The 17,940-nt window shown below is 45.6% G+C and overlaps 1 protein-coding gene and 1 long non-coding RNA gene across 39 annotated transcripts in view; one reads left to right on the forward strand and one right to left on the reverse strand.

Moving 5' to 3' along the window:
- Window positions 1-17,940, forward strand: part of GATA5 (GATA binding protein 5) — a 2,064,317-nt gene that overhangs the window by 1,486,261 nt on the left and 560,116 nt on the right. For all 38 annotated transcript variants that reach the window (XR_011025213.1, XR_011025214.1, XR_011025210.1 and 35 more), the window contains one exon: window positions 7-185. The gene's annotated coding sequence lies outside the window, so the exon portion shown is untranslated. The remainder of the gene's footprint in view (window positions 1-6; window positions 186-17,940) is intronic.
- LOC137541565 (uncharacterized) overlaps window positions 1-17,940 on the reverse strand; it is an 89,793-nt gene that overhangs the window by 23,299 nt on the left and 48,554 nt on the right. The gene's annotated exons all lie outside the window — the stretch shown is intronic.

The following is a 17,940-nucleotide window of genomic DNA, read 5'->3' on the forward strand; positions in this document are numbered from 1 at the left end:
CTATAGGTCCAGCCTGCTGCTCCACCTCCTGATTGGGACTCCTCTTATGCTCCAGCGTAATGCCTGGCCAATCATTCAACAGAAGGGTGGGCATATATGAGGTGTTATAAATGCACACAACCTGCGCTTGTAGAATTGGCATAAAGAGCCATTGGATGCAGTGGTGGCGTTACACAATAAACCAGGTAAGAGCTCCTTCACGTGGATGTTAACCTCCCACCTATTTTGCCTCTTAAAAACATATAAAAAGTGGGGCAGAATGTCACATTTGTAAATGCCAAGTAGCCATTAAAGAGAACCCGAGGTGGGGTTCTTCCATCGCAATCCATATACAGAGGCTGGGTCTGTCTGTAGAGCCCAGCCTCTGTTGCTAGATAGTTTCTTTCAAAGCCCCCCCTGCGCGCTGTCAGACCCCATAAAACACAGCCGCGCTGGAGACACACAGCGTGTCGCAGCCGGCTGTGTTTAGCTCACTACTGTCAGTCTCGTCTCTTCCCCGCCTCCTGAATCGCTCCGGTCCCCGCCCACGTCCCTTCCCTCGCCGCTGATTGTAGGGAAGGGATGGGGGCAGGGACCGGAGCGATTCAGCAGGCGAGGGAGCAGCCGAGACTGACAGTAGTGAGGTAAACGCAGCCGCGTAGCGCGGCTGTGTTTTATGGGGTCTGACAGCGCGCAGGGGGGGCTTTGGAGGGAACTAACTAGCAACAGAGGCTGGGCTCTATAGACAGACCCAGCCTCTGTATATGGATTGCGATGGAAGAACCCTGCCTTGGGTTCTTTTTAAAGAGGACCCAAGGTGTTTTTTTTGGTTCAGATGGGACACAGAGGCATATTCTCTGCCTCAGGACATGCCACACCGCCACTCTCTGCCCCCCCCCCCCCCACCACCACCCACACACACCACCACCGCGCTATGGCTCCCCGAGATTAGCGACAGTATTTATCGCTATCTCTAAGGTAAACATGGGGGAGAGGTTCCCTATTCAAAACGCCTGCTGGGGGCGTTCCTGCAGGGTTTCTAGAGCTACCATTGGGCAGCTCTCTCTCCCTGGCTGCCCTCCCTGCCCCCGCCTCCTGAGAGACAGTCTCTCATTCCAGCGCTGTGACCCAGAGGTCACGAAAATGAAAGTGGGGCATTCCGGCCCACAGGAGCGGCGGGAAGCGGCGGTTTTGGAGGCTACATGACCCGCTCAGCTCTACGGATCAGGTAGCCTATTTTATTTTTTTTTATTTCATGAGCAACAACGGAGAACAAATTATTATAAAAACAGCCAGCAATAGCTGGAAGCCAAATAACGTATTTCTCCACTATTAACGGCGACCTGGAGGGGGAATAGTAATTAGAGCTGCCAGGACTTTTGCAGGAATAGGGTGAGCTGTTTTTCGGCAGTACCCTGCTGCTTTGGGTTGTTGCACATTACCACAGTCCCTAATATTAAATGATAGCAGCATCTCCACTTTTCCACTGGCATCTGCCTCTTTTTGTCATTGCTTAGCTGTCACTCACACAGCTCCTCTTTACCTCCAGCATTTATGTTTTTAAACGGCCAGAATAACGTGGTAGAAAATACATCTTAAATTAGCCTGGATGCCCTGAAGTGAGCAGCCTCTGCCTGGTGAGGCACCACTGATCCCAGCAGGTTACCCCGCAGGCTTCTGTTGGTGGAATGCAGCGGGCTGCGGCACACTCTCTGTTAGCATCACGTTGTCCCGTTCTGACAGGTTATTACTGAAATGCACCATCAATAAGCAGAGATTGCCGAGCTTCCCAAGGCATTAGCGAAGCACAAAGCATTTGTACAGTGGCAGACAAGGGTAGGCCAGGACACTAACTGTGATTGCTTCCAAGCAGGGGTATTCTCTATCAATGGAGAAAGGAGTATGTCTTCAGTACTCTGTTACCGCTAGTCACATGATAGCTGTCATTTTTTTTATAGCTTATTACTTGTTGTGCCAACACATTGGTTACAACCCAAATTCACACACCATTATTATATACGAGATTTTGCACGTGCTTCACCCCTCCTCTGGAATGCCCTTCCACAACACATCCCATCACTCTCCAACCTTTGTTACCTTTAAACGCTTTCTGACAAGCTTATGCTCTACCTTAGGCCACTTCCCCTTTGTCCTTTGACCTCTGGCCAAGTTGTACTCCTTACTAGATATCCTGAAACACACTTCCTCTAGGTATGTTCAATGTATACTACCCCACCTCTTGTTTCCCCCTAATCCTTTAGATTGTAAGCTCACAAGGGCAGGGCTCTCCCCCAGCCTTTTTGTCTCTTGGAATTCATTATACATTTTATTCATCATGTTACTTCTGTCACTGTAATTACCAATTTTGTATGTTGAATTGATTCTGTATTTTGTACCAATCCTGTATTTTGTATATTTGGTGTACACCATTGTCTGTATTATTATGTGCCCCATGTTCGTTTCTTACTTTGTACAGCGCCACAGAATATGTTGGCGCTATATAAATCCAGAATAATAAGAATAATGATATGCATCTAAAGAGAAATTTCATACAGTTTCCTGCAATTGCAGCTAAAAGTTACACGGCCTCCCAATCTGAGCAGGATCATCGATCCAGGCAACCTAGGCAGGTGCTTGGGGTCTAGTGGTTGTCAAGGGGCCCACCAGCCCCTGACCTCTCTCCACTTCAGCTTATCAAAAAGACCACAAGAGAGCCTTAAATCTACTACCTCGCCTAGGGCCCCATTGCATCTTAATCCATCTTTGCTCCCACTGGTATCAGCCGACGTTGTCCTATGGTTGCGTATTAGGGAGAATTCACAACCATGTTCAATGAGAAAAGGAATGCTAATATCCACCACCTCTACAAGATTTGGCCACCCTGGAATGAGAATACCAGCACTTTGGGTGTCAGATTGCTCTATTGCAGTTTTAAATAATGATAAACTACAGTTGTTGGGTAAAATGTGGGTTTGTTTTTTTTTCCCCCCGAAATTTGTCCCGTATGATATGGTAATTGTATATTTGTTTTTAGCTGCCTTTTTTGTACACTGTGAACCTGATCTGTCTGTTGTGTGTATTTTTTACTATTTTCTCCCCAAAATAGTTTTGAAACTAAAGTGAAATTTGACCTTTTAGTGTACATCACTGTTCCAAATGCCCCCATAGCCATTATGAGTGGCGAGTTATGGTTAGGGATTGAGTGTGGAGGGTTAGTGTAGGAATGGGTGCACGGTACTGCATAGTAAAATATTGGTAAATGAAAGACATTTTACTATTAGTGCCACCACCCGATGTACAACTCATATACCTCTTCCCCATTACAGTTGTCCTTACATTTCTGATTATTCTATATTCAGTGGTGCGGGTGAAGTCCAGTGTTCTCCCCAGGCTCTTTTAGCCGGGTGCTCCACCCGGCTAGTTTTGGTAAGCACCCAGCTGTCATCGGCTCATGCCCCTCCTATGTTGTAAGTAGAGTTGCACACAGAATCACCGTTAGGCTAGGTCCACACTAGGCACGGTTGCAGGACGGACGTTGCAGTCCGGGATCAGGGGAAGATCAGGGGACGTACCACCAGACCGAAAACTGTGCATCAGTTTTGCATCAGCTTCCGTTCAGTTTCAAACGAACAGAAAACGTCTCTATCATTAGGAAGGTAGTGGGAGGATTTTTTGGGCCAATAATAAAGTTCAGGCCATCCGTTTTCTCATCAGTTTTTGTTGCTATTTTGCCTGTGGAGATGGAGATGCGTTTTCTCATTGCTTTTCACTACCCATCCGTGTATCCGTGGTCCGTGAAAATGCAGCAGATCCGAACCTTCCGTTCAGGTTTTGAAAACGGGTCCCCGCAAACGCAAACGGATCCCTTTTTTTCTTGGGTGAGGATGGCTGCTATTTTTAACATTAGTATCCGGGACTCCGTTTTTCATCAGGGTTGAAAAACGCAGCCACGGATACGTTTCTGGACCTAGTGTGGACTAGGCCTAACTGCATTCTCTCATCTCGCCCTACCTGGCTACTTTTTCATGCCACCCAACTAGAAAAAAATTCTAGGGAGAACACTTAAATCCATGTAAATTTTATTCTGGAGCCCACAGTTCTGTGGTGTAGTTATATCTTTATGACACAGTCATTCAAATTGGGGTTGAACTATAGTCAGAATGTCCCCTCTGATCCAATAGATTAGCATCAGAGGGGACATAGAATACAGGTTGAGGCAGGGAGCACACTTGGCATAATCATCTGCCTTTTTCCAACATCCAAAATCACATTATAATGTAAATAAGTGTGATGTCCCACGTTGAAATGCTATGTTCGCATGCAGAAAACAAAACCCAACAGCCTGCAGCATAAAATTGCGCACATACGATTTCCCATCGACTTCCTTCAGCTTGCGTGGATTGACCGACACATGCATGAGAATGAAATACTGTTAGTTCTCTGCAGTTACAAGTGTGCTCCCTACCTAATGGTCTGTTTTACTTTGCTTAGAGGTTTATCACTTACATGTGGTATATAGCCTCAGTTGTTTTCTTCTCTATTACTAATTGCAGTAAGGTTCCTTGCAGGCCGCATGCACAATGATCCGATTTTCAAAGCATATGTATTTTGCCAAGGGCAAAGGCACCATGATTAACATAGTAATAGTGGTGCCCTGTACAGAGTGGTGCAATCCATTTGTAATGCAATTGCAAATGGAAAGCTGCAGTTTTCCTGTGTTTGCGTTAAATCAATGGGAGCACACGCAAAGCACATAGCAAATGCGGTGCTATGCAATTTGCTTTGCGATCTCCCATTTGAAAATACTTCTCACTTTTTTTTTAAAGTATACCTGAGACACTAAAAATAAAAGTTTTATACATACCTGGGGCTTCCTCTAGCCCCCTCTGCACCGATCACTCCCACACTGTCTTCCTCCGCCTCCTCCTTCTCCCAGTAGAAGCCCTGCAAGTTTGTCCAGTCAGGAGAGCTCTGCGCCTGCGCATAGTCCGACGGTGCTTCTACTGGGAGGAGGAGGAGGTGGAGGAAGACCGCGGCGTGTTTCGGTGCGGAGGGTGCTGGAGGAAGTGCCAGGTATGTATAAAACTTTTATATTTAGTTGTTTCAGGTACATTTTGAAGTCGATAATTGCAATTGTGCCCACTCATTGTACCCATAACTGTGGTGAAATGCGTGCTGAACATAACTAATAATCTTGATTGCAGTGCACCAAAATTTTGATTTCCTGGATGGAAGGGCCTTAAATAAAGGTGAACAAATGTGTCAATTTGTGAAAAGAAATTGAAAGCCCCCAATAGTTTAGTCAATCTAAATAAATGTAAATATAGTATCTTAGTATAATTTAATACTCACAAAGGTGGGTAACCACTAAGGCAGCCACTGTATTAGCAGATGAGAATCATGAACCTGTTCCTACTCAGGTTAGCAAGTCGTTCTCTGGCATTGGAAAAAAGGGTGGGCTCAGTATATCAATAGTAGTAGTGTAACAGAGGTTCCAAAGTAGGTTAAAATATGTTAAAACTGTTTAAAAGGGAGGTAGTGCTGTGCTTACCTCCCCATATGTGACTTTATATAGTCATCGGTACACAAAATTAACTTTATTGGGTATTTGAAATGTAACAAAAAGAATTTAGATTTTGCAGGATTCATTGTGACTGTAAGCAGACAAGAGAGAGTTTTCCTCACTGTAAGAGTCTTCTGAATGAATCTTATACAATACTTCCATGCAGGCTGAACATTATAATTACCGTATATACTCGCAAGCAAGCCGAATTTTGGACCCACAAAAAGTGGGTCAAAAGTTGGGGGGTCGGCTTGCTGGCGAGTGATGTGCCTGAGGGTCGTCCCCCGCCCTCTCCCACCCGCTCCCGCAGCGGGCGCTGCTATTACCTTAGCTCCGCGGCTTCCTATTCCCCTGTCCTGCTCTTAATTAAACAGCAGCTCGCCCTACGGTGGCTGCTGTGTGATGACGGAGGAAGTGCAGAGAGAGGTTCCCATAGTAACCAGGAAGCCGCTCTCTGCGACTTCCTCCGTCATCACGCAGCAGCCACCGTGGGGCGAGCTGCTGTTTAGGACAGGGGAATAGGAAGCCGCGGAGCTAAGGTAATAGCAGCGGCCACGGGGGGAGCGAGGGGGGGGGGGGCGCTAAACTCGCTATCCTGAGTACGATACTAGCTATCCTGGGCACTATACTAGCTATTCTGGGCACTATCCTGGGCACGATAGTAGCTATCCTGGGCACTATACTAGCTATCCTGGGCACAATACTAGCTACACTGGGCACTATCCTGGGCACGATACTAGCTATTCTGGGCACGATACTAGCTATCCTGGGCACTATACTAGCTATACTGGGCACTATTCTGGGCACAATACTAGCTATCCTGGGCACTATACTAGCTATACTGGGCACTATCCTGGGCACGATACTAGCTATCCTGGGCACGATACTAGCTATCCTGGGCACTATACTAGCTATACTGGGCACTATCCTGTGCACGATACTAGCTATCCTGGGCACGATACTAGCTATCCTGGGCACTATACTAGCTATACTGGGCACTATCCTGGGCACGATACTAGCTATACTGGGCACTATCCTGGGCACGATACTAGCTATCCTGGGCACGATACTAGCTATCCTGGGCACGATACTAGCTATCCTGGGCACTATACTAGCTATCCTGGGCACTATACTAGCTATACTGGGCACTATCCTGGGCACGATACTAGCTATCCTGGGCTCTATACTAGCTATACTGGGCACTATACTAGCTATCCTGGGCACTATACTAGCTATCCTGGTCACTATACTAGCTATCCTGGTCACTATACTAGCTATCCTGGGCACTTTACTAACTATACTGAGGCACTACCTTCCCATACTGGGCACTATACTAGCTATACTGGGACAGACTGGGGGGGATCATGCGGCCAGCATTTCCTACCCCCGGCTTATATGAGGGTCAATCATTTTTTCCTGGTTTTTCAGGCAAAAGTTGGGGGGTCGGCTTATATGCGGGTCGGCTTGCTTGCGAGTATATACGGTAAGCCCCTTATCAGGAGGCACTCTTGCAAATTTTCACATGCATGTTTGCCGCATACAAAATCGCATTACAGTGTAAGTCAATGGGCTGGCTCACACTTGAACTTGATTTTGGTATGTGGGGGAGAAAATGGACACCCTGCAGCATAATATTACACAACGCATGCTATTTCCCATGGACAAGTGCACATATCTTCTGAAAACTGCATGCAGAAAATTGCATTCATTTTCCACATGAACAAGTCATGTGATTTCAGTTTACTACAGGAACTACAGAAAAATAGTCTGCTCTCTATATAAAGTACATAATAAAACATAGTACAAATATATGTAATATGGCCTTATAGAAATGAACGGGTTTGAATTGAAGGCAATTTTCATGCAGTAAATGATATGCCTTTTAACTGACAAGTGAGAGCAGCCTCGTATTTCATCCATACGCCATCAGTTCAAAGCCCAAGTTCAGACACATAACTCTTTACTTCCATCCAACACCCACGTAATAACCTGACATTGGCTTCAAATAGAAAATCCCTGAAGTACCTGTAATTCACAAGTCTCAGTAGAGTGGTACGCCCGCTAGATTGAGTAAAGATTGCCCTGTGCGAGAATCTGCAGTGAGTACCGGAGCCTAAAGATCCAGCATGCAAGATCCTCAGTGTTGTCCAACACCACAGCAACCTAAAGTGTATTGTACTCTCACCCGCCTACCAGAAGCCACTTTGTTATATGTGCTTCCTATTCACTACATAGTAACAGAACCCGGTGATAGGCTATAGGCTAGCGACTCATCTATACAGCCCTGGCCCAGAACTATAGCCCAAGGCTTTAGGGTATAAGGCATTTGCGTTAAAGGAAACGCGAGGTGAAATAAACTGATGATAAATTATTGTATCTACCCTCCTAAAAATGACTTTTTTTAGATACCAGTTTTATTTTATATTTAAATCTAGTTTTTAAGTTTATACTGTTTCATTGTCTCTGCTCAATGACATGCTCATTGCAATATGCCACAGCTAAAATCTATAAACTATTGACTTTTTTTCATCTTCTTTCTGCTCTCAGAAGCAATTTTCTGCCAGGAAAGTGTTTTATGGTTGTAATTCATTATCAAATTTTTTATCAGTGAGTGTCATGCTATAGTCTGCCCCAGTCCTGACCCGAACAGAAATTGTCACTTGCATACCTGATGTTTAACTCTTTCAGGCAGAGAAAGAAACAAAGGAACACAGCATAGTTATTTGTGTGCTTGGCACTGTACATACATGTCTGTCTCATCATGTCACGTGTCACCTCAAGTATCCTTTGAGGAGGGCCCAGTGTCAGAGACTAGTGGCATGAATATGTATTGATGCCCCGCTGCTTTGTGTTGGGTGCTGGGTGGTAAAACATATTGGTAATTTACGTTACTGATATTTTACTATAAACTACCCAGCGCCCATTCTTTCTTGAACCCTCTCCTCCTAGTGCCTAAACCTTAACCCCCCAGCCCTACACCTAACACTAACCCCAGCACCTAAACGCCCAATACTTGTAGCCAATGGTCTATAATTGGCTGCAACCATTATTACTATCCGCATCGGGCACCCAACTCACTGCTTGGGCACCTGATTACTAATAATAATCACAGGCGCCTGTAAGATGCCTGCCAATCCCTGTTCACAAATGACCTCTCCCGAGTGGCACGCAGCTTCCACTCACCTGAAGACTGGCAAGGGAGAGCATGCCCAAGCCTGCTACCCAGGTACAAATGCACAACTTGTTACAGTTTTAGGAGTAGGAGAGATTTGTAGTGGCTACACAACACTGGATCCATTTTACCCGGCAAAAAGGAACAACTAGTCTTTTAAACAAAGTCCACACACACCGATATTCCAAATGACCATGTCAGCGAATACTGCGCACAACTGGAAGTGACATTTCATACAACGTGCACACATGCAGTGGTGCGATGTAATTTGAATGGCATTGTACACACACGGCTGATTTCACGATATCTGCCCAGTAGTCGTCTGATTTGGCAGTTGGATCATGCAGAATACCCAATATCAGCCACTCATCATTTTACATCATATGGCTACATTTTTTTTTATATCGATTGTTGACCAATTCAGAGCTCTTTTTGTTTGTTGGACGCTTCAATTGCCAATTATTATAGTGTGTGTACATAGCTCAATATTCAGCATCTGTTGGCAGCAAAGGTGTCCCTGCCACAACATTTTAACAAGTAACACTTGCTAATGATTCAGCACAGAGTCTCTGGAGACGATGGCAGACTGATTATCTTTAAATAAATGGAAAATGTTACGGTGATTTGTTTCTGCAAAAGGAACCACCACCATATTTTACTGTAGGTAGCAGGTGTTTTTCTTGGAATGCTGTGTTCTTTTTCCACCATGCATAATGCCCCCTTTTATGCCCAAATAACTCAATTTTAGTTTCATCAGTCCACAGCACCTTATTCCAAAATTAAATTGGCTTGACCAAATGTTCTTAACATACCTCAAGCAGCTCTGTTTATGCTGTGGGCAGAGAAAAAGGCTTCCTCTGCATCACTCTCGCATACACCATCTCCTTGTGTAAAGTGCGGCGAATGGTTGAACGATGCACAGTGACTCCATCTGCAGCAAGATGATGTTGTAGGTCTTTGGTGCTGGACTATGGGTTGGCTCTGACTGTTCTTACCATTCGTCGCTTCTGTCTATCTGAGATTTTTCTTGGTCTGCCACTTCGAGCCTTAACTTGAACTGAACCTGTGGTCTTTCATTTCCTCAATATGTTCCTAACTGACAGCTTTCTTTATTCTTCCCCTAAACCATCATGGGGAACAATATTTGTCTACAGGTCACTTAAAGTGAACCTCCGGACTAAAAATCGACTCAGCAGCACTGAAAAGGCTTTGTGTATCTTTAACAGTTTCACAGCATTAGAACTTTGTTTCTCTTATACAAGCCTCATTTTTAGCTGCACAGAAGAAAACTGCCCGGGCTTTTTTCCCCTGATGCTGTGCAAAGCATAATGGGATTTCTGATTTTGTTGTTCTCGATCTGCTGTTTTGGTGCAATTTTTTTTTTTTTTACATTTTTAATTTGACATTTGAAGCCTAGCATGTGCAGCTGGGAGGGGTAATCAGGACACAGGATAGTTGGAACTGTGTCTCCTGCTCCCTGTCACCTCCTCCTAACCAAAAAGATGGCTGCCCCCATGGCAAAGATGGCAGCCCCCATGAATCACAAACATTTGCCTGTTCTTTTAAAACAGGGTGGGTAAGAAATTATATTACCTATCTATTCTAATTAACATAACTAATGTAACTTGATGACAGTATGTTTGTTTAGGCTGAAGTTCCCCTTTAAGAGTTGTTTTGAGACCCCCCCATGTTGTTACACTTCAGAGAAAATTAAAAGTGAAGGGAAACTTACAATTGACCCCCTTAAATACTCTTTCTCATAATTGGATTCACCTGTGTATGTAGGTGAGGGGTCACTGAGCTTACCAAGCCAATTTGAGTTTCAATAATTATTTATAAAGGTTTTGGAATCAATAAAATGACAACAGTGCCCAAATGTATGCACCTGCCTAATTTTATTTAAACAATTATTGCGCACTTTCTGTAAATCCAATAAACTTCATTTCACTTCTAAGATATCACTGTGTGTGTCTCCTTTATGATATATCTAACTGGCAATTTTTATCATAACAACCAACAATTTATACAGGAAAATCATGATGATTAACAAGGTCGCCCAAACTTTTGCATCCCACTGTATTCTAGGGCCAATTTTGTGGGAAGCCATTTAACTTATGTGTTTGGTTTTGTGATGTGGGAGAAAACTGGGGTGCCTGGAAGAAACCCACGCAGACACGGGGAGAACATACAAACTCTGTGCAGATAGTGCCCTGGCTGGGATATGAAGCGAGGACCCAGCACTGCAAGGCTAGAGTAGTAACCATTACACCACCATGCTGCCCTAATCACGTGTACTACTGTAGAGAGAGTCCTTGTATTGTTAAATTGCTAAAATTGCCTTTAAAAAAAATATTCCAGCTCACAGGCTAACCTTTCTAAAACCCCAATGTTCCGCACCTTCACTGAGATAAATAACCTACAGTAATTCCTTATTATTATAATTATTATTTTTTTAAGTCCAATAACAAAGAATGACTTGTGTTAAAAGTAAAGTGTTGTAACTGCAGGCCCGGGCGAGCGATGACTTAAAGTGCCCCTTCCCCCGCCTGTATGAGAGAGCCATTGTCGGATAGTGAGGGTCCCAGGCACATAATGGAGGCACCTCTGCTTGCGATGATCTGTACTACGGCTGCACTGCAGTGCTGATCGTCTTCTGCAATAAGACGTGCACACTCCCCACAATGAGTCAGCACAATTGTCTGTGTGGGGTTTTTTTTGTGTGTTTTTTTTTTTATTGGTTGATCTGCAAATAACATCTCCAATTTATCCTTAAACTGAAGCAATTCATTACCCCCCTCCCAGTTGCTTCAATCACCTCATCCCAAAGGCAGAATTAATTACACCCTTGTTTCTTCCACGCCAATCTAGCTAACAAACAAGTCATTTCTGCTAGATTTGGTCATTAAATCTAATGCTGATGACTAAAATATATCACATCTACATCAGCAACGCTACAAAGAAAAACTCCAAAGCGGTTTTAAAAAAAATCTTCTCTTTAATTCTTGGGGATGAGACTTTGAGTTCTCCATACTTTTAAGTGGACTTGGGGTAAAAAATGTAATACCAATTAGATAAAACGTGAGAAATTAGTTATTGATACGATAGATAATTTAGAACAATTTTGATTGAATCTGCTTGGAATTGATGGGGAAAATCTGAAAGTGTATGGGCCATCTTTTAGATTGCTTTACAATGTTCAAGCAGTCATTTTTAGATTAATTAACTGATTTCTATTGATTGGTTTAAGAAGACGGTATTAAAATCTGTAGGTGTGTAGGCAGTATTAGAGCTGCTCCCCCATCCAGACCTAATCACTTATTTTCTCTTCATTACAAATAGTTTTTTTTTTACAGGATAACATTTATCAGATCCTGTTACACTAATGCCAGAGCTTGTTTCTTTGAGGACAAGGCCAGGTTTTTGCGTTTTCTGCCCCTAGCCCAACTTTCTTGTTGCTCCTCTCCCATGTGCAGCAGTCCCTTCCCATGCCACGTGCAGCCCCCTCACCCCTTCCTTGTGTAATTGTGGTGCAGTCCCCTCTCCCATGTGAAATATCCATGCGCATCAGCCTCCTCTATGTAGCCCACTCTCATCCCATGTTTACCACCTCTGCCATCTCATGTTCAGCAACCGCCCTCCCAGCCCATATTAAAGCCCCCTCCTATGTTATGTGCATCCCCTCTCCCATTCGTTTTGTAATATCCATGTGCAGGCCTCTCTTTCATGTGCAATATCCATATTCAGTGCCTCCCCCATCCCATATGCAGCCCCCTCTCCCATATGTAATATCCATGTGCACCAGCCCCCCTCTCATCCCCATATGAAGCCCCCTCTTCCATGTGTAATATCCTTGTACCGTAGCCCCCTCCTCTCATCCAATACGAAGCCCCTCTTCCATGTACAATATCCATGTCATTCTATAAGCAGCACCCTCTTCATGTGCAATACCAATGTTCAGCAGCACCACCCCCACCGCAAATGCAGCCCCCTCTTTGATGTGTAATATCCGTGTGCAGCAGCCCTCTTCCCTGCGGTCTTTACGGAAATCATGCCCTGGTGGGATTTGCCATTTTTTGTTCATTTTTTATTTATTCATTTTTATCTGTTGTGTGCCAGATGTCTATATCCAAAATACAGCCAAGCTATAGGACCGTTGTGAACTCCTTCCGAAATGTAACAACGCTGCTGATGAGGACACTGACATTCTGGTACAGGGGGGTTATGGCTATACGGGAATCCGCTATCATACCATAGTTAGGAACCTCTCTGTTAAGACGCCTATGAACAGAAACATAAATTAATGCCTGTAACTTTATTAAATTACAGATCTGAGGGGAAATGATTGCAGGAGTTTGAGATTTGCCTAGCTGCCTTTTCTGAAGTATTAATCTAATCTTTCCTGTTATTGTGGTGAAGTGTTTGGTGCGGCGTGATGTAGTGCAGCGCTCTGCACAGTAAACGTTTTGTCTCTTCCTGTTTTATTGTGACATTACTGCATTAAATGACTGTTTCCCCTGGAAGAGTTGAAGTGATGGAGGTTTACAATGCAGTGACTGCTATAAATTCATAATGATCCCATCCCACATGTCCGGGAATCCTGCTCTCAGATCTGCTGCTTTGGCGGTCTGAGTGTTACCTTCATCCTCAGCGATCTGTACTGGAGATCAGAACAAAGCCTCCACTGCCAGATACACCTCCACACCCAATGCCATATTGCCTTCTGTAACGTAAAATGCCCTGCAAAAACAAGCCTCTTTAACCACTTAAGGACTGCAGCCTTAAAACCCCTTGAAGAGAAACTCCGACCAAGAATTGAACTTTATCCCAATCAGTAGCTGATACCCCCTTTTCCATGAGAAATCTATTCCTTTTTACAAACAGACCATCAGGGGGCGCTGTATGGCTGATATTGTGGTGAAACCCTTCCCACAAAGAAATTCTGAGTATGTACTCTTGGCAGTTTCCTGTCTGTGAACCCTGTTGCATTGTGGGAAATAGCTGTTTACAGCTGTTTCCAACTGCCAAAACAGCAAGCAGCAGCTACATCATTTTCCAGCAGTAAAAATGTCACCATGCATTCTGACATGATAAATGTCAGAATATAAATCAGGGATTTAAAATATTTTACAATGGGCAAACACTGACTAAATCATTTATACATAAGTATTGTAAAAATGAAGCACTTTTTTATTACATTATTTTCACTGGAGTTCCTCTTTAAGGACCAGACACTTTTTTCCCATTCAGACCACCACAGCTTTAACGGTTTATTGCTCGGTCATACAACCTACAATCTAAATGAATTTTACCTCCTTTTCTTGTCACTAATACAGCTTTCTTTTGGTGCTATTTGATCGCTGCTGTGATTTTTAGTTTTTATTAAATTCATCAAAAAAGACATGAATTTTGCCCAAAAAAATTAATTTTTCTTTTACTTTGAGCTGACATTTTTCAAATAAAGTAAAATTTCTATATAGATTTTTGTCTAAATTTATTGTGCTACATGTCTTTGATCAATAAATAGACACTTATTGGATTTTTTTTTGTTTGGGTAAAAGTTATGACAAAAAATAAAATCTTCTATGAACTCACCATACACCTAACGGAATACCTTGGGGTGTCTTCTTTCTAAAATGGGGTTACTTGTGGGGTTCCTATACTGCCCTGGCATTTTAGGGGCCCTAAACCGTGAGGAGAAGTCTAGAAACCAAATGCCTCAAAATGACTGTTCAGGGGTATAAGCATCTGCAAATTTTGATGACAGGTGGTCTATGAGGGGCCGAATTTTGTGGAACCGGTCATTAGCAGGGTGGCCTCTTAGATGACAGGTTGTATTGGCACTGAAGTGCAGGATGCGCAGGATGTTCTCAAATCGTGACCTGGACATGGCAGCAGAGAACATGGGCATGTGATGTATTGGGTGCGTAGACCAATAAGACCACAATACATTCTTTTTGACTAGACCCATGTTAAGGAGAAGGCCCAAAAAATGTTAAGTTTGGAAACTTGGAGTGGTTTCCACCGAAAAGGCTGGGCATGGTAGCTTCTTGGATTGGCGGTTGCGTATTGTGTGGCATAACGGTTGGTCTCAGCCACAATTAAGTCGTAGAGATCCACGGTGCAGAACAGGTGAAAAAAGTCTAGGGCTGATCCTAGATTATCTGTCTCCACCTGGACTCCAGACTGGGCAGTGAAAGGGGGCAGTACGGGTGCGGCAAAACCAGGGGATTGCCAATTGGGATTTGCCAGCACCTCTGGGAGACTTTGGGTAGTATGGGCCCGTTTTGCTGGCGGCTGCGACTCGGGTCTTAATACACGTGCCACCGAACCAGTTACCATGCTGGTGCTCGCCACTTCACCAGGGTCTATGGTAGTAGTGATGCTAGCTCCAGGAGATGCTACGCTGCTGGTGCATGCTTCACCAAGAAAACTCGGATCAGCGCTAGCACCACTCTGCTGCCATTGAGTCTGATCCTGCGCCACCTATGGTCCAGTGACATGGGGTGTGGTACGCCTGGCTCTAGCCGGGACCTCAACCTCGTCATTGCTATCGGTCAGAGATCCACTGCTGTTCACCGGCTCGTATTTTTACTCAGATGTTTCGTCGGATGAGGCTTCCCAATCGCACTTACCTCACTGGGCCAGAATCTCGGCGGCCTCTTCAGCGGAATACCCCTTTTTTGCCATGGTGGACTGCTAAATTTAGGGGGTATCTGAGACTACCCAGGAAAAACAGCACCTACCTAGTAAAAGGGAGTGCTTGTGAAGTAGCATTAAAATCAAAACTGATCTTTACAGCACCACAGCTATTGTACAGTATTTTTTCCAGTGATCAGAAAAAAAATTCTGTCACTGCGGTGGGGCGGCTGAATGCAAGTGCAGGCGAACGATCAGGCCTGATCAGTCAAACACTGCGTTTTTAGTGTATCCTAGTGAACCTAATATAGATCTGTCTGCGATCAGTAATGATCACTTACAGATACTATATAGTAGCAATACTGATTAATGACAGTGATGATGCTAATCAGCAACTAATTAGTGACTGCGGTGTGGTGGGCTGGGTGCTAACTGACGCTAACTACCCAACGAAGGGCCCTAGCTAAATAACTGGCCTAACTGTTAACACTAGTGATACTAAAAAAAGTGACAGCTTTTACTGATCACTGTTTTTAGATCACTAGGATAGTGACAGGAAGGTGATTGGGGGGGGGGGGGATCTGAGGGTGTGGGCGGGTGATCAGAAGCCCGCAGGGGGGCAGATTAGGGCCTGATCTGATGGGTAGGAGTGCTAGGGGGTGACAGGTGGTGACAGGAGGTGATTGATGGTGTCTCAGGGGGGGGATTAGAGGGGAGGATAGATGCAATCAATGCACTAAGGAGGTGATCAGGTGGGGTCTGAGGGGTCTCTGAGGGTGTGGGCGGGTGTTTGGGTGCTCGCAAGGGGCAGATTAGGGTCTGATCTGATGGGTAGCAGTGATAGGTGGTGACAGGGGGTGATGGGGTGATTAATAGGTGATCAGTAGGTGATTACAGGGGAGAATATATGCAAGCAATGCACTGGTGAGTTGATCAGAGGGGGTCTGAGGGTGTGGGCGGGTGATTGGGTGCCCGCAAGGGGCAGATCAGGGTCTGATCTGATGGTTAGCAGTGACAGGGGGTGATTGATGGGTGATCAGTGGGTGATTAGAGGGGAGAACAGATGTAAACAATGCACTTGGGAGGTGATCTGAGGGCGGGTCTGCGAGCAATCTGAGGGTGTGGGCAGGTGATCAGGTGCCCGCAAGGGGCAGGTTAGGGTCTGATCTGATGGGTGACAGTGACAGGTGGTGACAGGGGGTGATTGGCAGGTGATCAGTGGGTGATTACAGGGGAGAATAGATGTATACAGTACACAGGGGGGAGGATCTGAGAGTGTGGGGGTGATCAGGAGCCCCTAGGTAGGGGGCTGATTAGAGCCTAATCTAAAATATAGCATTGACAATGACAGGGAGTGATTAGGGGGGCGATTGGGTGCAGACAGTGGTCTTAGGGGGTGATCAGGGGGGGGGGGGGGTCTGAGGGGTGCTGTGGGCAATCAGGGGGGCAGGGGGACAGGATCAGTGTGTATGTGTGTTTACATACACAGCTGCCTCCTCCCCTGGTTCTCGCTCGATCACTGGGACTACCAGGGCAGGAGGCAGTCAGTATAATACACTTTGTTAGCTTAACCACTTGCCGACCGCACACTAATACCGTGCGGCGGCAAAGTGGTAGCTGGAGGACCAGCGACGCACTTCTGCGTCGCCAGGTGCCTCCCTAATTAATCAGGTTTCCTGTCAGATCACGGAGCGGGTCTCGGAGCGTGAATAGCCTGCGAGCCGCTGATTGCGGCTCGCAGACTAAATGTAAACGTAGGAGACATATGTCTCCTTTGTTTACATTGTACGGCGCTGCTGCGCAGCAGCGCCGTAAGGCAGATCGGCGATCCCCGGCCAATCAGCGGCCGGGGATCGCTGCTATGTGACGGGGGACGTCCTGTCACAGGCTGCACAGGACGGATAACGTCCTGTGCAGCCCCGATCACCAGCGGGCAAGGTAGGAGAGGGAGAAGCGGAATTTCGCCGCGGAGGGGGGCTTTGAGGTGCCCCCCCCCCCGCAACAATACAGCCAGCAGGAGCGATCAGACCCCCCCTGCACATCATCCCCATAGGGGGGAGAAAAGGGGGGCAATCTGATCGCTCAGCATACACCCTGATCTGTGCTGGGGGCTGCAGAGCCCACCCAGCACAGATCACAAAAAACAGCGCTGGTCCTTAAGGGGGGGGGGGGGGGGGTAAAGGGTGGGTCCTCAAGTGGTTAAAGAGAATCTGAAGCGGTATAACGGCGTTTTAGCAGGGGCAAACATGCCGCTGCTATATATAAGGGAATCAGCGAGATTTATTCTTGCTTCAGATTCTCTTTAACAAAGTGTATTATACATTTAGTAACGGCGAGATCGGGGTATTTACAACCCGCCGGTGCTGCTAATTGGCCGACGGGTTGACATTGTGGTTGGGCGGAGCCTAATGCCGGCGGATGCGTGCGCATCCCTGCACGTAATCCCCTGCTAATTAGTCCCCCAGGTGCCGTTACCCGGTCCTGGGGGAGCCACCTTTCCGCCGCCCATAGGTAGTGGACGGTCGGCAAGTGGTTAAATTGGACCTGAACTCTTGCACAGGACAGAATGAAAATATAGAGAAATGCGCCC

The sequence above is a fragment of the Hyperolius riggenbachi genome, chromosome 12 (assembly GCF_040937935.1).
Source record: "Hyperolius riggenbachi isolate aHypRig1 chromosome 12, aHypRig1.pri, whole genome shotgun sequence".
NCBI lineage: Eukaryota > Metazoa > Chordata > Amphibia > Anura > Hyperoliidae > Hyperolius > Hyperolius riggenbachi.